The sequence below is a fragment of the Carassius auratus genome, chromosome 43 (assembly GCF_003368295.1).
Source record: "Carassius auratus strain Wakin chromosome 43, ASM336829v1, whole genome shotgun sequence".
NCBI classification, from domain to species: Eukaryota; Metazoa; Chordata; class Actinopteri; order Cypriniformes; family Cyprinidae; genus Carassius; species Carassius auratus.
This window is the reverse complement of record NC_039285.1, coordinates 8,429,215-8,439,152: the sequence shown is the minus strand read 5'-3', so window position 1 is coordinate 8,439,152 and position 9,938 is coordinate 8,429,215.

Genomic DNA, 9,938 nt, shown 5'->3' with positions numbered 1-9,938 from the left:
CCCAAGGCCTCATGTGATAGTAAAATGTCTATCAGATGCACACTTCAGAACTTTAGCTAGACTTTTTTTTTTATTGTTGAGTGTAATTACATGCAACCTCTTACTAAAAGCAGTCAAGGTACAGATAATGTAATTAGACAATCTAAATGTAAATGGCACAAATCTAGAAAGTAACTCAAGTGATAGAAACAAGACTGGCTGCTCTAAGTCATGTCCTTGTTAATTGCAGAGCAGGGTTGTGAGACTCTGCAGTGCCAACATAAGGGGCTGAGCCCATTATCCAGTTAAGACCTGACTACATTATACTAGTCCCATATACATGTAACTTGTTTCAAGCCCTGTTAAACTGAGCAATTAGGGAATATTAATATTTCAGCCATGACAAAAAAAATAAATAAATAAATAAAAATACGCTTTCAGATTATGTTTTTTTAAAAGTTGAACCTCTTTTAACTTGACAAGGCATTCTAAAAATGCAGCTGTCATGCACAAGACACAACCGCAATGGTCAAAGACATCCATCTAGCATGTTTACATAAAACAAATGAAAAGCGTGTGGAATGCAAACATGCATTTTGTGTGAACAGCTACTGCATCAACAAGCTAAGTACATACTGCATCATAATGAATGGTCATTTTAATAATAATTTAGAAAAAAATGGTCTTCTTTGCAGCATTGCTCATTAGGGTGTATATTGGACTGTTACAGTTCAGTTATTGCATTTCAAAACAATCAAATTACCATTTGGATTAAAATCGCTGGAGAGCACACATAAGAAGGAAAGAAAAAAATCTCCATCACTTAAAAAAAAGAAGAAAAAAGATCTAGAGCATCTGAAAAAAAAAAATCACTTTCTGAGCTATAGCAAGGGGGTTGGTCATGCCCCTGCTGTAGAGGACATCAGAATTATTTGGATCATATTTGAGCATGAGCTTTTGAGACTGTTTGTTGTCAATCATAAATAAACAAACTAAAATGATCTTTGACTTAATATTATTAAATAGTAACACATTTTATCTTTGACCTTACCCACTATGACAGATGCTTGAGGGATACCGCTTTTGCATTTTGCTGTTAGTCTCCAAGGCAGAGGTTTCCACCCTGGTGTGAAGAGAAAGGCTTTAGAACAACCGGATGCTGGACATCCACCACAAACACAGCTGGCGGAGGACAAAAAAATAAATAAAAAATAGAGGGGGTGCAAGGGCAAATAGACAAGGCTTGCTAAAGCTATGCGCTCAGTTGATACATGTTTGGCTTGACATTTTTTACATTTAGCAATACATAAAAATCCAGCATGAGCTTTAGCAAATAACGATGCCAGAAGGTGTTGGATATTTTTGTGCAGGAAGACCCAGGCAAGTTAGTGTTTAAAATAAAGAAATAAATTCAATTCAATTCAATTCAATTCAATTCAAGTTTATTACTATAGCGCTTTTTACAAAACAAATCGTTACAAAGCAACTTTACAGAAAATTATGTTTCTACAATATTTAGTAGTAGCTAGTAGTTTGTGCACATTTGACAGGATTTTAGAAAAAATAATAATAATAATAATAATACAAGACGTAGTCAGCTAGACGATGAACTATCAATACGATTAATTAAGTTATTATATGATTCAGTCACAAATTTAGCAATAATTGTTAGTTCTGTTTGTTGATTCAGGGTTAGCATCATCTGGGGTCCTCTGAGGGGTCAGCATCATCTCTTCTCAGGTGTTCTGGATCCAGACTGGAACTTGTTTAAATCCTAGTTACCACGGGATGTGAATCCCGTGGCGAAACATAGAAACAAAATACAGACATCATCAGCATAGCTGCTGATCCAACAAAGTAAAATTAGTTTAACCCAAGTTAATGAATAAAAATGCACCTTTGATCAGATTCAACTACACTCACAATTAAAAAGATACATTATGCGTATGCTTGGCGAAAGAGATGTGTTTTTAATCTAGATTTAAACAGAGAGAGTGTGTCTGAACCCCGAACATTATCAGGAAGGCTATTCCAGAGTTTGGGAGCCAAATGTGAGAAAGCTCTACCTCCTTTAGTGGACTTTGCTATCCTAGGAACGACCAAAAGTCCAGCGTTTTTTGACCTTAGGGTGCGTGATGGGTTGTAACATGGTAGAAGGCTAGTTAGGTACGCAGGAGCTAAACCATTTAGGGCCTTATAGGTAAGTAATGATAATTTGTAACTGATACGGAGCTTAATAGGTAGACAGTGCAGAGACTGTAAAATTGGGGTATTATGATCATATTTTCTTGACCTGGTAAGGACTCTAGCTGCTGCATTTTGGACTACCTGTAGCTTGTTTATTGACGAAGCAGGACAACCACCTAGAAGTGCATTACAATAGTCCAGTCTAGAAGTCATGAATGCATGAACTAGCTTTTCTGCATCAGAAACAGATAACATGTTTCGTAGCTTGGCAATGTTTCTAAGATGGAAGAATGCAGTTTTTGTAACATTGGAAATATGATTTTCAAAAGACAAATTGCTGTCTAATATAACACCCAGATTTCTGACTGTAGAGGAAGTAACAGTACATCCGTCTAGTTGCAGATTGTAATATACAAGATTCTTTGTAGTGTTTTTTGGTCCAATAATTAGTATCTCTGTCTTATCTGAATTTAATTGGAGAAAATATTTGTCATCCAATCTTTTACATTTTTAACACACTCTGTTAGCTTAGATAATTGGGAAGTTTCATCTGGTCTCGTTGAGATATATAGCTGAGTATCATCAGCATAACAGTGGAAGCTAATTCCGTATTTTCTAATAATATTACCAAGGGGCAACATGTATATTGAAAATAGAAGGGGACCTAGGACGGATCCTTGTGGCACTCCATATTTTACTGATGATAAATGAGATGACTCCCCTTTTAAGTAAACAAAATGGTAGCGATCGGACAGGTAGGATCTAAACCATCTTAGAGCCTGCCCTTGAATACCTGTATAGTTTTGTAATCGATCTATGAGTATGTCATGATCTATGGTGTGGAACGCAGCACTAAGATCAAGTAAGACTAGAAATGAGATGCAGCCTTGGTCTGACGCAAGGAGCAGGTCATTTGTAATTTTAACAAGTGCAGCATAAAATCATTTTAAAATGGTGAGAAAAACACAAGTGAAAATAGTAATGGATAAAGAATGCAATATGAGTGGGAGAGAGGAAACCACATAACAGAGAGGCTAGACATCTACAGAATGTCACACATGCACTGAATGAAAAACAGAAGAAAAAAAATATATATGCTATTTTATTTTGGCCTAACACAAAGACTTTGATTTTAGTGGTTACCCATTCAGACATGAAAACAGCTGTAGTTATTACAACAACAATTAAGAAAAATCAATAACTCCCCCTCCTTTTTGCTCCCCTTGATTTCCTTTCATTTGCTTGATGATGGAATACTGACAGTGCCAATCTCATTATGTTTCACGTAATTCATTATAGACACTCTGTCAGTTTTATGACTTTATGTCTTAAAGCCTTGGCCACTATAATAGAATGTGAGGTGAGGATAAGACTTGCCAGACAGTGAGCCATTCCAGCCGGTAATTATGGTACGAGACCGTGGGATCCCAGTCTGGTTGAAAACCATTAATTTTCCAATTTGTCTCATGAAAAGGCAGAGGATTGGGCACAGTGAATCTAGCCAATGTTTATTTTATGAGCGTTTGTGTAACTGTTTGCCTGCTGTAGGAACACTATGATCTGAAGTATGCTCACACATTTGAGATGAATGCTTATAACAATGCCGAAAGCGTGATCAAAGGAAGATTTATCTAATTTCTATTGTGTTGGGTGTAATTAGGTAGATAAGTTGAAAGAATGGCTAGACTGTCATTTTCCCCTTTGTCAGAGAGGAACTTTATCAGCGTATACGTGGGCTAGTGAATATCCTCACTAAGCTTTCTAAACAGCAGCTTACGCAGAGCTGTCGCCATGTTATCTTCTTCACAGCTCAACACAACAATAATGAAGGGTGTAGTTTAAAATGCTTTCAAGTGTACATTTCTTTAATATGCCAGTGAAGTTCACTTATAAATAAGCCTAAAAGAGGCTTTCAATCCTCTGGTGTTCTTTTCATATAGGAGTAAATGCAGATGTGATTTAAATATGCACACAAAAAAGCAATTTAAGGTTAATTAAATCCGACCTCCATCTGCATGTAATGAATGCAAATGCTATATGAGGGAAAGGACATGTTAATGTTATTTTGGTTGCTTAGTTATTAAAAATGACAATTTTCAAACTGAAAACTCGAACAGTTGGAGTCTGGCACTATTTGTAAACAGGACTATTCATGAGGAGAAACACAAAAGGTGGTTTCATAAACATCTGTGGACTCTTATTGCTTTTTGTTAATTCTGAGTATGATCGAACGGATAGATTCGGGTTTGTTTACATTCTCAGTCATCCCTGTTTTACCTGCAGGGACATTCCTCGTTATTTGTAGTACGGGGCTGATAAGCAAATAGATTTGTAACATTCATCAACCCCTCCATCATATGAGTCACAACAGCAGAAAACAATCATCACAACGTGATCTTAATCAAACATACTGGTTTAAACCAACACTGTAGGCTGTTTTATATTAAATGTGGCTGTTTTGTATTAATTTTATTTGTATATGTTTTTTAAGGAGTTAATTTAAAGTTAAAAACACATTTTGTGAGGATGAATACAGTAGCTCTATATATATATATATATATATATATATATATATATATATATATATATATATATATATATATATATATATATATATATAAATTGCTGTCACAGAACAGAAGTCTGATACTGTAAAATTACTTTCCCCAACTTCAAAGTGACTGGCTTAACTGACCCTGTCATCAGTTATTTCCTGCTGATAAGGTAATTCAGTGATTCAGCAACAACTAATGAGACATGAAGCCAAGGGATGTCTTCAGACTCCAAACAAATATGTCAGAACTGTCTGGTAGGAACACCCCTATTTGTGATTGCTGTGCCAACTGAAATAACTACCTTCATTTATCTCTTTCTCCCACAGCGCATATCAGGATAAGCCTTCTTCTTTAGAATTCATGCATCAACCAAATCCTCAAGAATAGGTGGCAGGTGATTATAATTACTCAGGTAAGACTTGATCTTAAAATACAGAACTCCAATTATCTCATTATCTCTCATGGTCATTATAAATTCTACTTTTTACATATTAAGTTTATTACATTTTAACTATGTACTTTGTAAACAAATCTATGTCATTGCCTATTATATAAAAAGTTATATGTTAGTAGAAATATGATCAGTTGAGAAAGCTAGAGTAAACAATCTTCATTCTTTGAAAAGGTCCCACCTCAGTTTTACTTAAAGGGGTCATATGTTGCCATTTCAATTTTTCCTTTCTCTGGACTGTTACAAGCTCTTGGTGCATAAAGAAGATCTGTAAAGTCGCAAAGACTGAAGTACAAAATGTGAAAGATAATGTATTTGTTTTAACCTTAAACCACATAATCACATTTCATTACACCAAATACACAAAATAATGTTCTTTATAGCAATGTCATTTGACCCAGTAGTTATAAGTGAACACAAAGGAGAAATCAGTCCAGAACTGTCTTTAGAAGCAAGTCTTGAAAAATGAAAATCTTTCAGTTTTCAATCTGTGAATTATCCAACCCAGGCTCATTGGAAAAACATGTATTGTGGCAACATTTATGGAAAATCATATTACGTTGTTTCTTGCACAATTCAGGACACATTCAAAGTGAAATGTCCAGTGTGTAGTTCTTAAAGTGAGCTCAGTTTTATTTGAAACAGATAAATGTAAATCTGGCGACATTTGATTATGTTGGTTATTAAATAACCGATAGGAATAAAATGTCTGGTGAGTGGCGCCCAAAGTTTAATTCTCTGTCAGGTTTGAAAATAATGTACCACCTCCTTTAAACCCTACCTTAAACTTTCCAATGGTGTTAACAAAAGTAAACCTGGGATAAAAATGCAATACAAATATTAGCAAAATAGCCAAAATGAATGACAAATAATGAATGACTGTCAATGGAGAAAGATGTTTTTAATATCCTTTGTTGATCCTGGATCAACATTTGAATCAACCAATCACAACTCTCTGAAGTCATCAGTATGTGCAGACCAAACAATGCTCAATCCATTTCAACCATTCCCTTGTTTTAATCCAAACAGTCCAACAACAGGTACAATTTTCCATCAGACTTCTTTGGCTTCCCCCTCTCTGTAACCAAAAGTATACCATAACCTTTAAAGCACACATGCAGACACCTGATGCCTCTATATCCATTTATTAAAGTAAGACATTCTAGGACTAATCTGTTAATACTGGTTTCATTTATGGAAATGTCACCTTTGTCTCTTAATTTTAAATTCAATGCTTTATGTAATGCCTATTATAACTGAATGTAAAACTATTTGCATTGGACATTCCTTGTTTGTTTATTACCCAAATGACCATAGTTAGATTTTTTCTTATTGTTTTCTTATCACAGTATAGCACAAACACATGCAATCACAGACAATGCACAGAGCTGTTGTGCCGAGGCCGTGTTGAAGACAGCCTAGAAATGCATTATGCATCAGCAATGTTCGCTGAATTAAAGAGGCAAGGAATCAAGCGGTGCACTGTGTCTCAGTTCACATAGATCACCTTAGCTTATTCTCACAGGCGTGTAATTTCCTCCTTGATGAAACACAAAATTAAATGTGTGGCCCTGAGAGCAAATGAAAAAGAAATGGATGAGAACAGATATAAGCGCAGACAAGTGCCACTTGGAAGGAGCTACCCACAACACACAGCATAGTGCTAGACTTAAAGTGTTGATCTATCCGTATGATTGAGGGGTTATCTAGCCCTCTTGGCACAGCACAAACTGCACAACTATGGCCAGTTGCATAAACATAGGCACTATGTTAAGAATGTGTCTTTCAAACTAGTTAGATCAACTAGCAGTTAGCCAAGGGGTAATCAGACTTACTTTTTAGATTCACATTAGACCTATCTACTTTTTTGTAACTGACTTTAAAAAGTTATGACCAGTCTTGAAGAAAATAATTACTAACTTTTTAGACTAGTCTAAGCAGTTTATGCAACCTGGCGCTGATGTAGAGTGCTAAGAGGCATCATTACATTCACTTTATCAGATGCAGACAGCATTGATGTGTATCCTAGTGGAGTACTATCTAAGAGAACACCTTTTAGGTGGAAAAAGGGAGGTGAATGTTCAAAGCCTCATTATGTAAACACATTCTGGCTTAAACGCTTGGACTGTTAAATGTTTCTTAAGTAGACATACCAGTCCGGTATGTGCTTTTAATTTATGCTCTGCACCTAGAGATGAACATGGTCTGCAATTAGAATTAATCCAGAGGCAAACTGGAGTTGGTGAAAATGAAAATAACAACGACATAGTTGAAAGGGCTCCAGGACTGAAAGCTTATAATGAATGCATTTTTAAAAGACACTTTTAGTTGGAACACTCATTTGTATGGTAAGACAATATTATGAATTATCATACAACGTGACAGTTCATAAAAAAGTAAAAATGTCACTTTAAACTTGTATGAATTAATTTCAACAGTTAGAACACCAAAGGATTAAACATACTTTCTTAGCTACTTTTTTCCCATACAATGGAAGTTGAAGGGGACTAGGCACTGCTAATCTCCAAAAAGCATCAGCAAAGTGATCCACATGACTTGTGCACTATATTCAAATCTACTGGAGCCATAGTGTTAGAAAAAAGAAAAAGAAAAGACAACTAGGCATTCTTAGACAAAATTGCCCTGAAAATCTTGCTTGACTGTGGTCACCATTCATTTTAATTGTATGGAAAAAAGCTGGAAGGACATTCTGTATCCTAACATCTTTATGTCATATGCGTTTTGAATAACAGAAATGTCAATTTTGAACGAGTTATTCCTTTAAGGGGGCATAACACACACAGTTTCACCCAATCTCATCTTAATCTTGAGTACATATGGAGTAGTAATGCATGCTTCATGCTTCAAAACTACAGCTTTACAAAAAAAGCAGAGCTCCTGGAGACAGGCATATATATATATATATATATATATATATATATATATTTGCACATCGTAACCCTAACACTGTTTACATAATGCTGGGTTCTTTACAAACAAACAAAGTTATCTTTACCTTACAGCCAAAAACACACTGGAGACATTCTTCCTGAGAAAGTCCCGTTCACTCTGGTCGATGCCTGCGCGGGTGTGTTTTCCAGGAGAAATACCCATTCTAGGACTTCCACCCTTGTCTACGTCATGTAGAGTCACGATCGAAAAAAAAACCTCTACAGAACTTGTACGAACCCAGAAGTACGATTTTTGGCACAGAAATACTCTGTCATACATCCAAATTGTTTTTTGAAACTTTGTCCATGCTTAGCATGAGAATACAACTCTTTAACAGTGTAAACAACTCTGAATGCATGAAACAGCATTGTAAACTCCAAATCATAAAGATTTCTACTTTCTCTACTGCTATAATTATTAAGCCGAACATGAAACAAACTGGAAGGCATTATCTCAGTGGTTGTACAGCCTAGAAGATTTTCTTTCTTTCTTTCCTTATTTCTTTTTTTTCTGTATCATTGATGGAATGATAACTTTGTGGATTCTCAGAGACTGGGCTCATATGAAAAGGAGTTCTCAAAATGACTCTGTGGCAGCTGTTATCTGTGTTGCCATAGTTACCAATAAAGCCAGAGGTCTTCAATTTTTTGTTCCTCTTATGAAACCTTTTATTATGTCTAGTATGTATATGTGTGAATAGAATTTGAAATATAATTAATTTATCTATTTACTTATTTTGCTGCATCCCTCAGCAGTAATATTATTTTACCATTTGATTACAGTAATAGAAGGTATAACATACTGTATATATCAGTAACAGTAACCTTCAAGAATCGGCTTAAAACCCATCTCTTCCATCTTTATTTGACCCTCTAACTTTAGCCCTCACTGTTCTAATTTTATTCTTAAAAAAAAGAATAGAATAGAATTCTAATCTTTTTGTATTCTATTTTCTTTTATTTAATTATACAATTATATATAATAAAAAAACTCTAACACTAACTTGCTCTATTCTTTTTCTATTCTATGTGTTTTCTTTTATTTATTATATTATTTTAAAGCCCTTGCTACATGTATTGCGTTTAAGCTAACTGAGACTTGTTGTAGCACTTATATATCATTGCTCTTTTGTTGTATTTTAATTGCTTCCATTGTCCTCATTTGTAAGTCGCTTTGGATAAAAGCATCTGCTAAATGACTAAATGTAAATGTAAATGTAACAGTATACAATAAGGTCCCATAGTTAATGATAGTTATTACATCATAACATTCACTAACAATGAGTAATACATGTGTTGCAATATTTATTCATCTTTATTTAAATTATTAACAGATGCAACTTTTACATTTTACTAATGTATAAATGTTGAAATTAACATGAACTAAGATTAAAATATGCTTTAGAAGTATTTGTAATTGTTATGTTGTGTTATCTAATGTTGTTAACTGAGATTAATAAATGGAATCTTAATGTAAAGCGATGCATACATCACACATACATTTAAGTTCCTTTTATGAAGCCAGGATTATTTGTGTGTGTGTGTGTGTGTGAAAGGAATTTTAATCTGCATATATCAGCAATAACATTCATCTAACATCAATCTATTCGAAAACATAATAAGTTATATCATATATTAGATGACAAACACATCACAAACACAATTATACAACTCTGATCAGCATAAAAAAACGATATTTATCTTACAAACATGTTAGTAGCAGAGATAAGAATCAACAAGCAACTAGGTGGTGATTCATGTCAGTGACATGTTGTTCTCCCTCAGTGTCTAATGGGAGTGTTGTTAGATTGGAGG